Here is a 12,964-nt window from a genome sequence, read left to right on the forward strand (position 1 = left end):
GTCCCGGCTTCCTTTCCCTCCCCGTCCCCCAACCAACCCCCGTCCCCATCCCCAGCTCGCCTCCGCGGCCCCTTCAGGTAGCCCTCGGTACCCCGGCTCAGCCTCACCGCCCCTGCCTGGGCCCCAGATTCCAATCTCACTTCGCCTCTCAGCCCCTGAAAGCTGAACACGACATCAGCTCCCAGCCTCCAGATCTCAACCACCACCCCGACAACTTCTACAGGAATCATACACACATCCACTGCTCCCCTATCCCCTACAGGACTTCCGGGGCCGTCCACAGCCTAGCCAGGACCCCCAGTGACATCCTTATCGCCCCACCCACCCCCGCACAATCCTGAAGCTTCGTGCGCGCCTCTCTCCTAGCCTGTCAGCTCCCCTAGCAGTCTGCAGCCTCCCCTTCCTCCCCTGGCCTCCTCACCGCCCTCAAAACACCCAGTACTCCCATCCTACCTCCCCCCCACACCCCGAGACTTTGCCCTCAAGTGCCAGCCCCGTTGCCCTCCATCACCTCCCAGCACACACACTCTCCTCACTGCCCCTCAGTCCTGCGCAGGTGTCCTGTCATGGCCCTGCTGGAATCACAAACCACAGGCCTCCCCAGCTGTGCCAGGCAGGGATGAGGACTTTGCCTAGGGCCTCCCCGCAGGAGGGACTGTGTCACCCTACTGGTTTTCTTGTCTGCACCCTTCCACACCAGTGGTTTGCAAAGTGAAGGGTCAGCATCAGCATCACTTTGAAACTTGTTAGAAATGCAAATTCCCTGCCCCAGCCCAGACCTGCAAAATCAGAATCTCTAGTGGTGCCCAGAAATCTGCGTTTTAACAAGCCCCTACGTGATTCTAATGCACCCTAACCACTGCTTTACACCAAATATACAAAACTAAACAAAAGGCCACACCTAAACAACTGAAATCCTAAAAAATGAAAATGCCTCCCAGTCCAACCCTTGTCCAGGTTTCCTCAAAGGAAACCCCACTCTAGAGAAGCTTCCTCCAAGCTATCTAGGGCCCAAGGACCACAGCACTCACCCATGGAGTCCATGCCCCTGCCTCCTAGACACTGGGCCTCAGCCTGGCCTAGTCTTGCCCACGGAACTTCTTAGGGGGCTGTTTCTCTTCCCCTGAATATTTCCCAGAGAGGTCACTGTCATGCCGTGGCCACCAAGGGAGCCCCAGGGACTCCCAGCAGCCTCTGCCGTGGGCCTGAGCTAACCAGTCTTACGCGGCCAGGGGAGGAGGTGGACGTGCTCGACCTGTCCCTGCCAGCCAAGCTGGCCTGGGTCTTGACCTCCTGACCTCCCCCATGCACCTTCCAAATTTGAGCCCACCTGCTTTGCTTCAAACCACAGCTCATAAAGCCCCCAGCACTTGATCCATCACAGCAAAGTCTTTTCACCACCAGTAACCTTTGGAGGAGTTTTGGCCAACAGCAAGCACCAAAAGAGTGTTCATAATAAAAAATCATCTTGTCTGGAGTGGGGTTTCTGAAACTTCTTCATTCTCTCATTCTCCTAATTTTTGCCCAATCCACTCTCTGTCTGCAGTCTTGTCACCCAAATTTTTTTTAATTAAACTTTTTATTTTGAGATATTTGAAGATTCACATGCAGTTGTAAGTTGTAATACGGAGAGAATCCATGAGACTTTACCCAGTTTCCCCAATGTGACATCTTGCAAAACTGAGTACAATATCACAACGAGCACGTTGACATTGAAACAGTCAAGATACAGAACATTTCCATCACACAAGATCCCTCCTGTTGCCCTTTTATAGCCAAACTCACTTCCCTCCCCCTCTCACCCCTCCTTAACCCCTGGCAACCACTAATCTGTTCTCTATTTCTATAGTTTGGTCATTTCCAGAACGTTTTAAAATTAGAATCGTAAGTACATAATCTTTGGGGATTGGCTTTTTTTTTTACTCAGCATAATTCTTTGGAGATCCATCCAAGCTGTTGCAAGTATCAATACTTTGTCCTTTTCACTGCCAAATAGTATTCCATGGAACGTATGTGCCACAGTTTATTTTGCACATTCACTGAAGGATGTCTGGGTTGTTTCCAGTTTTTGACTGTGATGAATAAAGCTGCTATAATCATTCATGTATAGGTTTTTGTGTGAACATAAATCTTTACTGCTCTGGGATAATGTCTAGGAGTGCAACTACTGGGTCATATGGTAATTGTATGTTTAGTTTAAAAACTGCCACTCTGTTTTCCAGAGTGGCTGTATCGTTTTACATTCCCACCAGCAATGTATGATGACCTCATTTCTTCACATCCTTGCCGGCATTTGCTGTTGTTATCACTTTTCTTTTTTTTTTTCAAGCCATTCTGATAAGTGTGTAGGGATATCTCATTGTAGCTTTAATTCGCATTTCCCTGCTGGCTAATGTTGAACATCTTTTCATGTGCTTATTTGCCATCTGTGTATCTTCTTCAGTGAAATGTTTGCTCATGTCTTTTGCCCATGTTCTAATTTGATAATTTGCCTTTTTATTGTTGAGTTTTGAGAGTTCTTTATATATTCTGGATACTAGTCCTTTTGGGGATTTACAAATCGGTTCGGGCTGGGACTCGGCGAATATGTAAAGCACCTTTTGTGGTTTACAAATATTTTCTCCCAGTCTGTAGCTTGTCTTTTCATCCACTTAACAGGGTCTTTCACAAAGTAAAATTTAAGTTCAATGAAGTCCAAATTATTATTGTTCCTTTTATGGATTGTGCTTTCAGTGCCAAGTCTAAGAAGTGCCAAGTCTAACAAGTGATTACTCCTCCCATAACCTCCACCCTCCAATGGGACTCTTTTGGCGGGGAGGGTGTGGGGACAGTGCTCTGTGAGGAGTTACACCTCGATATATTACCTCTCCCATGCTGAGCGCAGCCCAGGCCTCAGGGCCTGTCCCAGGCGTCCCGCTGGGAGGGGGTACTTGAAAATCCTCACTCAGGACAGCGGCAGGGAAGCACGTGGGGGTCGATCCCAGATGTGCTGCAAGACCCTTCACCATTTGGAGCCTCAATTTCCTCCCCCTAAAATGGGAACAATGAGAGTTAGATAAAATAGCATCGGTGGAAGCATCTCCCCAGTGCCTGGTGTATAGAATGGAGGGAGAGCTATTATCACACGTTACTGGGTTTTGAATCATTAATAATATACTCAGGCCCAAGATTTACCCCCAGGAAACCCAAAGCCCTTCTCTGGTGTTGACCCTTCTGGTCCCTCGCCCACACTCCTGTTTGTACATCACTTGACAGTTTTCAAAGTATTTTCACCCAAAGTACTTTCCGCCTGTGCTGGAACGATATTTCCCAAGCCCTAGCCACTCCAGCCCCTTTGTGATTTTTCCCAGATTCAAGCGTCTCCTGTGCTATTATTTGCTCAGTGCCTTTCTTTAAATCACCTCACATTTTTCTATTTGCTTCAAGAGCAAACTACATAAATAAAATACCTTGAAAAATAAAACAAATGCATTAAATGTGTGCTGGCTAACACTGCTGCCTAGAAAGCTAGCTCCAAGGCTTTTGTCAAAAAGGAGTTTAGCAAGTGTTAGAGAAACGCTGAACCTACACTTCCACCTGTCTGAGACCTTCTTGAAACTGTCAGAGGATGAAAAGAAAAATGAACACAGAATCGTTTATGCGTAGCACGATCTCATGGTGGAGTGTGTGGAGTGTGACTCCCATCATTCTACCGGCCATGGTGGTGTGAGTCCACACCTGGGGAAATGCCATCCGAGCTTACTGAACCTCATTGCAGCAACCTCGAGTAGATGTCGCAATCCTCATTGCACAGGTAGAAAAACTGAAGCCCAGTAAGTAGAAGAATTTGTCCAGGGGCTTCCCTGGTGGCGCAGTGGTTGAGAGTCCACCTGACGATGCAGGGGACACGGGTTCGTGCCCCGGTCTGGGAAGATCCCACAAGCCGCGGAGCAGCTGGGCCCGTGAGCCATGGCCACTGAGCCTGCACATCCGGAGCCTGTGCTCCACAATGGGAGAGGCCACAACAGTGAGAGGCCCGCGTACCGCAAAAAAAAAAAAAAAAAAAAAAGCATTTTTCCAGGATGATGTAGCCATGCCCGGACTTGAACTGGAGACCATGAAGTCTCTGTTTTTTGGGGCCTTGACATAACCTAGAAGGATGGGGATCCTTGTCCATGCTGGTCTCCCAGGGGGGCCTCCAGCAAAGTCCTCACTCCTCCCACACCCCCAGGTCTGCTCTTGGGAAAAGGGCAGGTTTGACAGAGCCAGAGCCAGAGGAGATGAAATCTGGAGCTGGGAGGAATCCCCAGAATCCCAGGAACCTTACCGTAGCCATCAGATTGGTGAGTTCTTTTCAAATGTTGTCGGTGACAGGCTGGCGCCCCTCCACTTGCTGTACAGGAGCACTGAGATCTGGGCCAGTTCGCCAGTCAAGATGAGGCCCTGATCTGTCTCCCTCCCTCAGCTGGACAGTGACACAAACCAGCCTCCCCAGGAACCTTCACGTCAAAGGGGACTAACTAGGAGGGGGGTGGAGAAGAAGGAGATGGGGCCCCCTTGCTCCCTCTGCTTCCTTCCAAGGAGGCTGGGCAAGGGGCAATTTCCGATGGATGCAGAGAGCAGCTCTCAGGAAGGAGGTGACATTCCAGCCCCATCTCCCAGCACATGGCTCTCTCTAGGCAGTTCTCTCTGGGCTGCCATCCTGAGCACATGTGTCATATGCTACTAGCAGGACTGACAAGCTGTTCCCTGGACAGGCATGGCAGCCAGCAGTAAAGGGAGGCCGCGTGGTCAGGTCAGCCTTCCCTCCCTCACGGATTCGCTGATTCATTCAACAAACATCTGAGCACTTAACTCTGTGCCAGGCGCTGGGCACTGGGGACACGGTGGTCGACAAGAACAGCCTGCCTCTCAGGAGTTCTTAGTCTAGTAAAAGCGATAGGCGTGGATTTAAGAACTCCACAGTTGCAGGTGCAACTCATGAGGGCAGAGAGGGAAAGAGGCTACAGGGTGCTGGAAGAGGTATGGGGAGCACCTGACCTGCCTGGGAAGGCTTTTACTGAGGAAGTGATTCTTAAGGTGAAAGCAAAAGGGTGTGTTAATGTGGTGGAGAGGGATGGCAGAGTGTTCTGAGTTGGGGGAACTGCCATGTGCAAAGGTCCTGTGGCTGAAGACAGCCTGCCCTGTATAAGAGCGTGGGAGGAGGCCCGAGTGGCTGGAATGCAGAGGGAGAATGGGGATGCACGGTGCTCAGTGAGGCTGGCTATGCAGAGTCTTGACGGCCAGTTCAAGGGTTTGGTCTCCATCTTAAGAGTAATAGGGAGCTAGTCAAGGGTTTTAAACGGGGAAGGGGATAGGATCCAATTTGCATTTTGCAAAAATCCTTCTGGCTGCCCTTAGAGAATACATGGAGGGGTCTCAATGGAATTGTGGGGAGCAAGACAGGAAGCGAAGGCAAGTCTTACAGGAGAGAGGTGGTCTGACTTAGGTAGTGAGAAGGGGTGATGGCAAGGGACAGATAAAAGAGATCCTCAGAAAGTCAAGTGTCCCTGACTCCTTGGCGATTGGCCACCAGGAGCCAGGAGAGTCAGGGATAAAAAAGAAGAAAAATAACGACCCCGACACTAACATTGTGGTGTCGACTCTTCCACACAAACGGAGAGAAGACCAAGCCGGCATTGTATGCTATATTCAGATCTGATTTTTTACTCACTCCCTTTTCTTTAACAAGCTTCATCTTGCTGACTGTCCAGCATCCCCCTGGAGAAATGTGCTGTCATGTATTTCACCAGCCCCTGACCACCGGCTGTTTAGCTGTCTCTATTTTTGCTCTTGTAAACAATGCCACAATGAGCGCTATGTGGCTAAATACTTGTATCCACGCTTCTATATTACACAGGCTTACAGCCTTCCTTAGGACAGGTTTCTAAAAGTGACCCGTCTTTGTTTTAGCTGCATTTTGCCAGTTTGCTCTGCACGGATTTCTACCCTTTTACCATCTAAGGATGCACATTGATGGAGGAAAATGTTCCAACACCTATAAAAGGTCAAAGCTGTTGTACCTTTAATATCTGTTGCCTGGAGAAAAAAAAAAAACATGGTGACTGAGGGCTATTATGAATTCTACAGATCGTTTAAATGAATTCATGTCTCATCTGTTCTGTGGTTTCCATGCTTCCACTTGACGAAAGTGGTACCAGTCTGGAGGGAACATATGGATTTGAGAACCCCTTTGCTTTCCCCGTAGAAAAGACACCCTCCCTAGAATCCCCTCCCATAGAGATGCCTGGAGAAGTCATTCCCCGCTCAGAGCCCCCATAGGGAGGAGATGGGAGCCACAGGGCTTCTGAGCTGGGGGATCTGGGGAATGTGAGGAAGGGAAGATGAGGGATAAGGCCAGTCCTCTGGATGGGACGAGTGATGGCTAAAGGCAGGGGCTCTGCTCTGGGGACCCACCCTCTGGTCATTTCCTGAAGCAGGTCTGTCCCTTGACAGCAACACCAGCTACAAAATTTACCGGGCCTGGTGCAAAAGGAAAATGTGGGACTCCTTGTAAAATTAGTAGTAATTTCAAGACACTGACAACAGAGCATTAAACCAAACACAAGGTCCTTCAAAGTACGAGGCCCTGTGTGACTGCACAAGCCACACACCCAGGAAGATGGCCCTACTTGGCCAGTCTCTCCCTCCCAGAAAAGAGGTGTCAGGAGCGTGGAGCAGCAGAGGGAGTGAGGGAGGCCGGCTCATGGGCAAGGCACTTAAGAAAGGGCCAGGGGCCCGGCCGGCCCAGCCCAGCCTCGGCTTGGTGCTCTACAGCTGGGGACCCTCTGGGGTCTCACTGAGGCTGCCTGTCAGGCTGATGGCGTGGATGGCTGGGGTCGGGAGAGAAGCAGATCTGGCCAGAGGCCAGGCAGACAGGTGCTCACAACACCTCTACAGCCACGATCCTTGCAGCAGAGCGTGGAGGCCGATTCAGAGCCATCCCGGAGGGAGGAGGAAGGAGGTGGTCCAAGTCACCCTCAGGGGAGAGGGGCGCGGCCCTGAGGGCCAGGAGAAGGATGCTGAGATTAACAACAGTGTGAGCACCAGCAGCCCTTCCTGGCTCTCTGTACGGCCCTCAGAGTCCCCACCTTGAACCTGGTGCCAGTGACACTCCACTGGACAGACGAGGAAACAGAGGCTCAGAGAGGTGAAACAGCAGAAGCTGGAGGTCCCAACTATTCACTCCCCTTCTCTTCCCTGTCTGCTTCTAGCCCCACCCTGCAAGGGACAGATGGGGGAACAGAGGCCTGGAATGGTGGGGAACCGGCCACTAGTGGCACGGGGGTGGGGGAGGGAACCCAGGGGTCCCAACTCCCAGAGCAGGGCTTCCCCCCACAGCCATTGCCCCCACCCTTGGGGCCCTCATCTCCTGTCTCTCCTCCCTTCACTGAGCCTGTCTATTGGGTCTGGGGGCAGGGGCAAGTGTGTGTGTGTGTGTGTGTGTGTGTGTGTGTGTGTGTGTGTGTGTGTGTGTGTGTGTGTGTGTGTGTGTGTGTGTGTGTGTGTGTGTGTGTGTGTGTGCGCGCGCGCGCGCACGCGTGCATGCCCGGGACGTGCAGGGGCTTCTCCTCTTCCCCAAATCCAGAGCCAACTCCATGGCCACATCACCTCTCCTGGTTGACCCCCAGATGGGTGTCCCTGGCGCCTTGGTGACTGTTTTTGAATCAGCTGTGTGGTGGCCCTTCTAGTCTATCCAGGTTTGATCGTCCATAAAAAAATTAATGGTCCCTGCAAACAAAGAAGCACAACAACAGAGGAAGGCTTTTTAGACAATCAATTAAAAGCCTAGGAGAGGGATTATCTCATTGAAATATAAATTTTTAATAGCACTGTATCTTTGAGTTTCCTCTCAAAAAACTTTGCACGGTCCATTTGCCTGCCCCGGTTTATAACTTCATCTCTTTGCTGCCTTGGACTGACCTGAGCCTCTGGGACTGGCCTTGGGGAGCCCAGAGCAGGGGCCTGGGAGGGAGCATGGGCACTCCTTCATTCATGTGTTCACCCATTCACTCATTCATTCATTCATCGAAGTTTAGTGAGCTCCTGCTATGTGGCAGGCATTGGTGTCGGGGGTACGAATGTGACTAATAAGAACCAAATCCTAGGCCTTAGGGAACTCACAGGCTAGCAAGTCAGCACCAGCCAGGTGAGTAAATCGGTAATTACAGGAGAAACCATCCGGAAAAATCGACGTCAAGGGACTGAGAAGGAGGTTCATGGACACAGGAGAGGGAACATCTATGTAGCTCGTGAAGCTAGGGGAGGATACGCAGGCAGAAGAAAGAGCGTGCCCGGAGGCCCAGAGGCAGAAACGGACTTGGGGTTTTAGAGTAGAAAGGAGGCCAGTGGTCTGGATGGTAAGCGATGGGGAGAGAGTGGTAGATGAAGCCGTGCACAGACACCATCCAGACCTGCAAGGGCCCTGGAGGCCAGAGCAGGGGCGTGAGTTACAGTTAAAGTACACCAGGAGCTGCTGGGCAGTGGTTACCAGCATCCTTGCTAGAGAACAACGGCCTGGATTCACGGAGCTCCTGAGGGTCTCAACTTTGGTTTTCTCACTTATAAGGTGGGATGATACCTGGGGTCACCTCACTGGGGTGTCATGAGCATCCAGAGAGATAACAGAGGCGGACTGCCTGGCGGGGGTCCTCTTTTTTCTGACCCTACCCTTTCCCCCTTAGCTTGGCGGCTTCCTCAGTTTACCCTTTGGGGACTGGGGGATCAGATAAATTTTATCTGGTAAGGGACTCCCACCAGACAAATTCCCAAGAGATTTTGTTACACACCTAACTCCAGTTTATCAGCCAATGGGGCGGGTTGGTCGGAAGCGGGTGGTGGTCCAAGAACAGACAAAGATGCCTTTGTTCTCCCAGTGTTACCGCCTAAACCCTATTCCGTCCTGGAATTAAGATACCTGGGCGACTGGGAAGGTGATCAGGTGGTTTCTGAGATGGGACGGAGAGCAGGGACAGCTGAGTGTGGCAGGGCAGACAGGCAGAGGCAGATCCTGGACAGAGGACCCCACCCCAGTGTGGACAAGGGCACGTTTCCCGCCTGCACAACTGGTCTTCCACACAGATATGATGGGTGTCCTTGGACAAAGGTGGACAAACAACAGTAGCGCTGGGAGCCGAAGCCCATGCTAGGGGCTTGACAAATGTCCTTTCTAATCCCCACAGCACCCCGTGTTACATACGTGGAAACTGAGGCTCAGGTAGGTGATGCTTAGTTAGGGGTCAGAACCCGCAGCTCTTTGACTGCTCTCGTTATTAGAATGGAGATCAAAGGAGTAAACGATGATGAGCCTATTAAAATAAGCTGGAGATTCCTCACACATAGTGCTGGGTGCCCCTGCAGAAGCCACTTGGCTCTCTGTACCTCAGTTTAACTCATCTAGGTAGTGAGCGTCCCATCTCAGACCTGCCTAAGTTAGAGCCTCAAGTCAGGTGCTGGGTGAGAAAGAACCGTGAGTGATCTCAAGAGAAGAGGGCTTGGTGACAGCGGTTCACACCATTATTACCTTACTCTCCCCTCCCCCTCTCCTTTCCCTGAACAGTCACAGAGCCTCTGCTTTGAACCAGGCTCAGACCTGGGCTGAGGGCTGTAGCCGAGAACACCTGGTCTTAGGAGTTGCCCGAATTCGAACCCTGGTTCTGTGATTTACTGGCTGGTTCCTTCCGTCTCTGGGCCTCGGTTTCCTCATCCTGCCATGGTCCACCTCCGGTGGCAGTGCATGTGCTTTGAATGCTACTCCCCCTCCTTTCCTGGTGGTGGGGTTGGGGAGGGGATTCAGGGTCCCATAGGCAGGGCCCCTGCCTTCAGAGCTTGAGGTCCCGGTGCAAGCAGATGAGGAACGCCCCAGCCACTGTGGTGCTGCCATCCTGTCTGACCACGCCACTGGTACTCCAGCCGTGGGGCAGGCATGGAGAGGATGCTGGGGAAGCCAGTGGGGGCGGGAGAGAGGGGCCTGTCTGGACTTCATCCTAGAGCAACAGGGACCTGAGACCAAGGCCACTGGGGAACGTGCTTAAGGGCAAGTCTGAAACCCACCATGGGCCAGGATGTGGAGCGAGGCTTTATCGGTCCAGCAGTGGGGAGCCATGGCTAGTTCTTGAGCGGGGGTGGGGGACCCAGGATGCTCCTCACTGGTGTGGGGGAAGCCTGGGAAATGTGAAAGCCTGAGGAAGGCTTTATGTTTACACCTTTTCTGGGCCCCTCCCAGAGCGGGAGAGGAGAGTCTGAGCACCATGGAGACCACCCCAGCGCAGCTGGGTCTGTGGGGCTGGAGGAGAACTGGGAGGCCTTCCAGGGAGCCCTTGATCCACTGGGAGGCACCCACCTGGGGCCTGGGAGGCAGCTGGCATCTTGCAACCCTGCAATTAGTAGGCAGAGGAGCTGGGTGGTGGTAGTGGTGGGAGCAGCAGGCTGAGAGCTACAGCTGGTTCCTGGGTGCTGCCTCTGTCTCCAGCCCACCACCCACTGCCCCAGAGGGGTGCCCAGGGTGGCTGGTGGGCCCCCAGGCAGTCAGGGAGCTAGGGTCTTGGGAGACGATGCAGACCCTAAGCAAAGCCAGAAAAGTACTACTAACAGTTAAGTTATACTATGTCTGGAGAATCCAGTTGCTACTGTCCCCATTTTATAGATAAGGAAATGAAAGCCCAGAGAGGGATAGGAGATTGCCAGCAGACACACAGCCAATCAAAAAGCAGCTAGATCTAGAAGCCAAGCTTGCCTGAAGTGCTGGGGCATGGGGACTCAATCCTGGGCATAAATTTCCAGGCAGGGATCCCTAGGGGCTGGCTGGTAGGGGCAAAACAAACTTGGCTGGAGAGCAAGGGGAGGCCAAGCCTTCAGAGGACAGACTCCAGGGGCCCCAGCCTCATGCTGCAGGGGGAGGAGGGGCCGGGTGGGGCAGTGTCTGGCCCAGCAGGTTCTGCAGCTTGTCCGGGCACTCCAGGCCTGTGAGAAGAGGCCCTGGCACTGCTGCCCCTGGACTGCTGTGGCTTTCAGTGCCTGGGAGACTTCTCAGCTGACCAGCAGAAAGATACCTAGGCCTGGTCCTGCAGGTACTGCAGTGAAGCTGGAGTCAGGGGTGGGCAGTGCTTCTGGCTTCAGCCTTCCACCGTCTCATCCATCCAGCCATCTAGCCATCCTTCTTCCCCTCCCTTAAAGATGTTCTCTAGGCCTAGGGCACTGTGCTGGCTGCTAGAAGGATTCTCTGCCCTCCAGGAGCATCTGGTGGGGTGGGAGAAGCAGACAGGTACAGAACCCACTAACACTCTAAGGATGAACCAAGTGGGCTGAGCTTTGAGGGGCTGGTGGGACTCTGACAGGGAAGGGGCAATTCTGGGTGGTAGGAAGGGAGTTCAACATGGCTGGAGCTGCAGGGTCTGCTGAGTGGGGTGGGGCTGCCGAGGTCAGGGGCTGCACCATCCAGGGCCTTGCCTTGGAGGGCTGGGGGAAGGGGGGGGGTAACCAGAGTGTGGGCTCTGGCCTCAGGTTGCCTGACCTGGAATGCCAGGGTCACCACCAACCAGCTGTGTGGCCTTGGGGTAGTCACCTGCTTCCTCCGAGCCTCTGCATCCTTGGTGTCAAGAGAGATGACCACGGGAATGCCTGCCTCCCAAGACTGTAAAGCACACGGCGTGGCTCAATACATGTTACCTGTTCTCGGCAGTCACCCCTGTGGTGACAAGAAGCCTGCAGGAGTTCTGATCCCGAGAATGACACGTATACTTGGCCTGGCTATACTTCACACTGACTTTGGCCAGTGCCGCCCCTCTCAGCCATTCAATTTCCTCACCTGTTCAAAGAAAGACTGGACTAGGCCAGAGGAAGGGCACTCACATGCCTCGGGGGCCAGGCGGTAACAGAGAGGAGGAGGGTGCAGGTAAGGCTGCAGGGAGCGGTGGGGACTGTGGCTCACCGGGTGGCTGTGCCCCCTTCCGGAGAGCGCCTGCCTCTCAGCCCTGCAGCTGCAGCCACGCAGGAGTGTGAGCCCAGAGTGGTCTGAGGTGCTGATTTCTCAAGAGGGGGACACCCACATTTTTTATGAGAAAACCTCCCATTATTAACATTAGCAATGCATTAAATACAGCTTTTAAAGCACCGCGGGAGCCAAAGCTGATGCTCCTGTTGGCAGATGTAGCTCTCACGACCACCGGCTGTGAGCAGGGAGGCAGCGAGAGTTCCAGGCCCAGGGAATCTTCCAGCCCTTTGCCTGCGGCTCTGCTTCCCTCCCAAGGCTTCTGGTCTCCCTTGTACACTGGAGGCGGAAGGCCAGACCCTCTCCTCTCTGATGTTCTCAGGAGCGGCCCCGCCCACAGACAGGGGTTATAATGGGGCCCCTGCCCCACACTATCTCGCTGGAGGTGCCAGGGAGTCTGGGAGAGCCTGCTGTGCCGGACGCTCTGCTCTGTGTCTGGGAATGGCAGGTCCGCCTGGGGGCCCAGGGGCGGCTCTCAGGGCTGCTGTCAGTGAGTGCCTGGATCCTGGCTCCTGGGGGTCAAAGGGCAGCACTTTCAGCCTCTTCTAGGGCCTGCTTCCTGTTCGGGAGAGAAAACAGAAAGAACCCCCCCCCGCCCCCCCCCCCCGGCAGGAAATGGTCCTCTTCCCCCAGTGCCTTTTCCCTTTTCTGCTGGCCCTGGCTTGTGAGGAAAGGCCCACGGGGGTGGGTGGCGGTGTGGATCCCGGTGGCTGGGTCTTGCCCACTCCCTCCTCTCCCGCTCAGGGCACAGGAAGGGACATGGGCCTCTTTGCCATGACAGCAAACCCCACCTCTCCAGCATGGTTAGCTTAGGTTTGGCAACAGGGGACATGACATGTTCGGTGCCCATATTTATTACCCCCTGCTGGGCTCATGGGCCTGTCTCTCCCCTCCTCTCAGCCCCCAGGGCTTGTGGCATCCACTGGGTCCCAGCACCATGGCCCCAGGGGTCCCTCA

General features: G+C 53.5%; 1 protein-coding gene across 4 annotated transcripts in view; it reads right to left on the reverse strand.

Moving 5' to 3' along the window:
* The window catches only part of DOK4 (docking protein 4), a 24,402-nt gene extending 13,577 nt beyond the window's left edge, over nucleotides 1-10,825 (reverse strand). For 2 of the 4 annotated variants that reach the window (XM_060130761.1, XM_060130762.1), the window contains exons 1-3: nucleotides 7,630-10,817; nucleotides 4,307-7,019; nucleotides 2,865-3,030 (exon numbers count right to left, since the gene is read on the reverse strand). The gene's annotated coding sequence lies outside the window, so the exon portion shown is untranslated. Of the gene's footprint in view, nucleotides 1-2,864; nucleotides 3,031-4,306; nucleotides 7,020-7,629 lie in introns of all 4 variants that reach the window. The other 2 variants (XM_060130757.1, XM_060130760.1) reach the window with 2 other exon arrangements.
* Between the last annotated feature and the right edge of the window lie 2,139 nt (nucleotides 10,826-12,964).

The sequence above is a fragment of the Lagenorhynchus albirostris genome, chromosome 19 (assembly GCF_949774975.1).
Source record: "Lagenorhynchus albirostris chromosome 19, mLagAlb1.1, whole genome shotgun sequence".
Lineage (NCBI taxonomy): Eukaryota > Metazoa > Chordata > Mammalia > Artiodactyla > Delphinidae > Lagenorhynchus > Lagenorhynchus albirostris.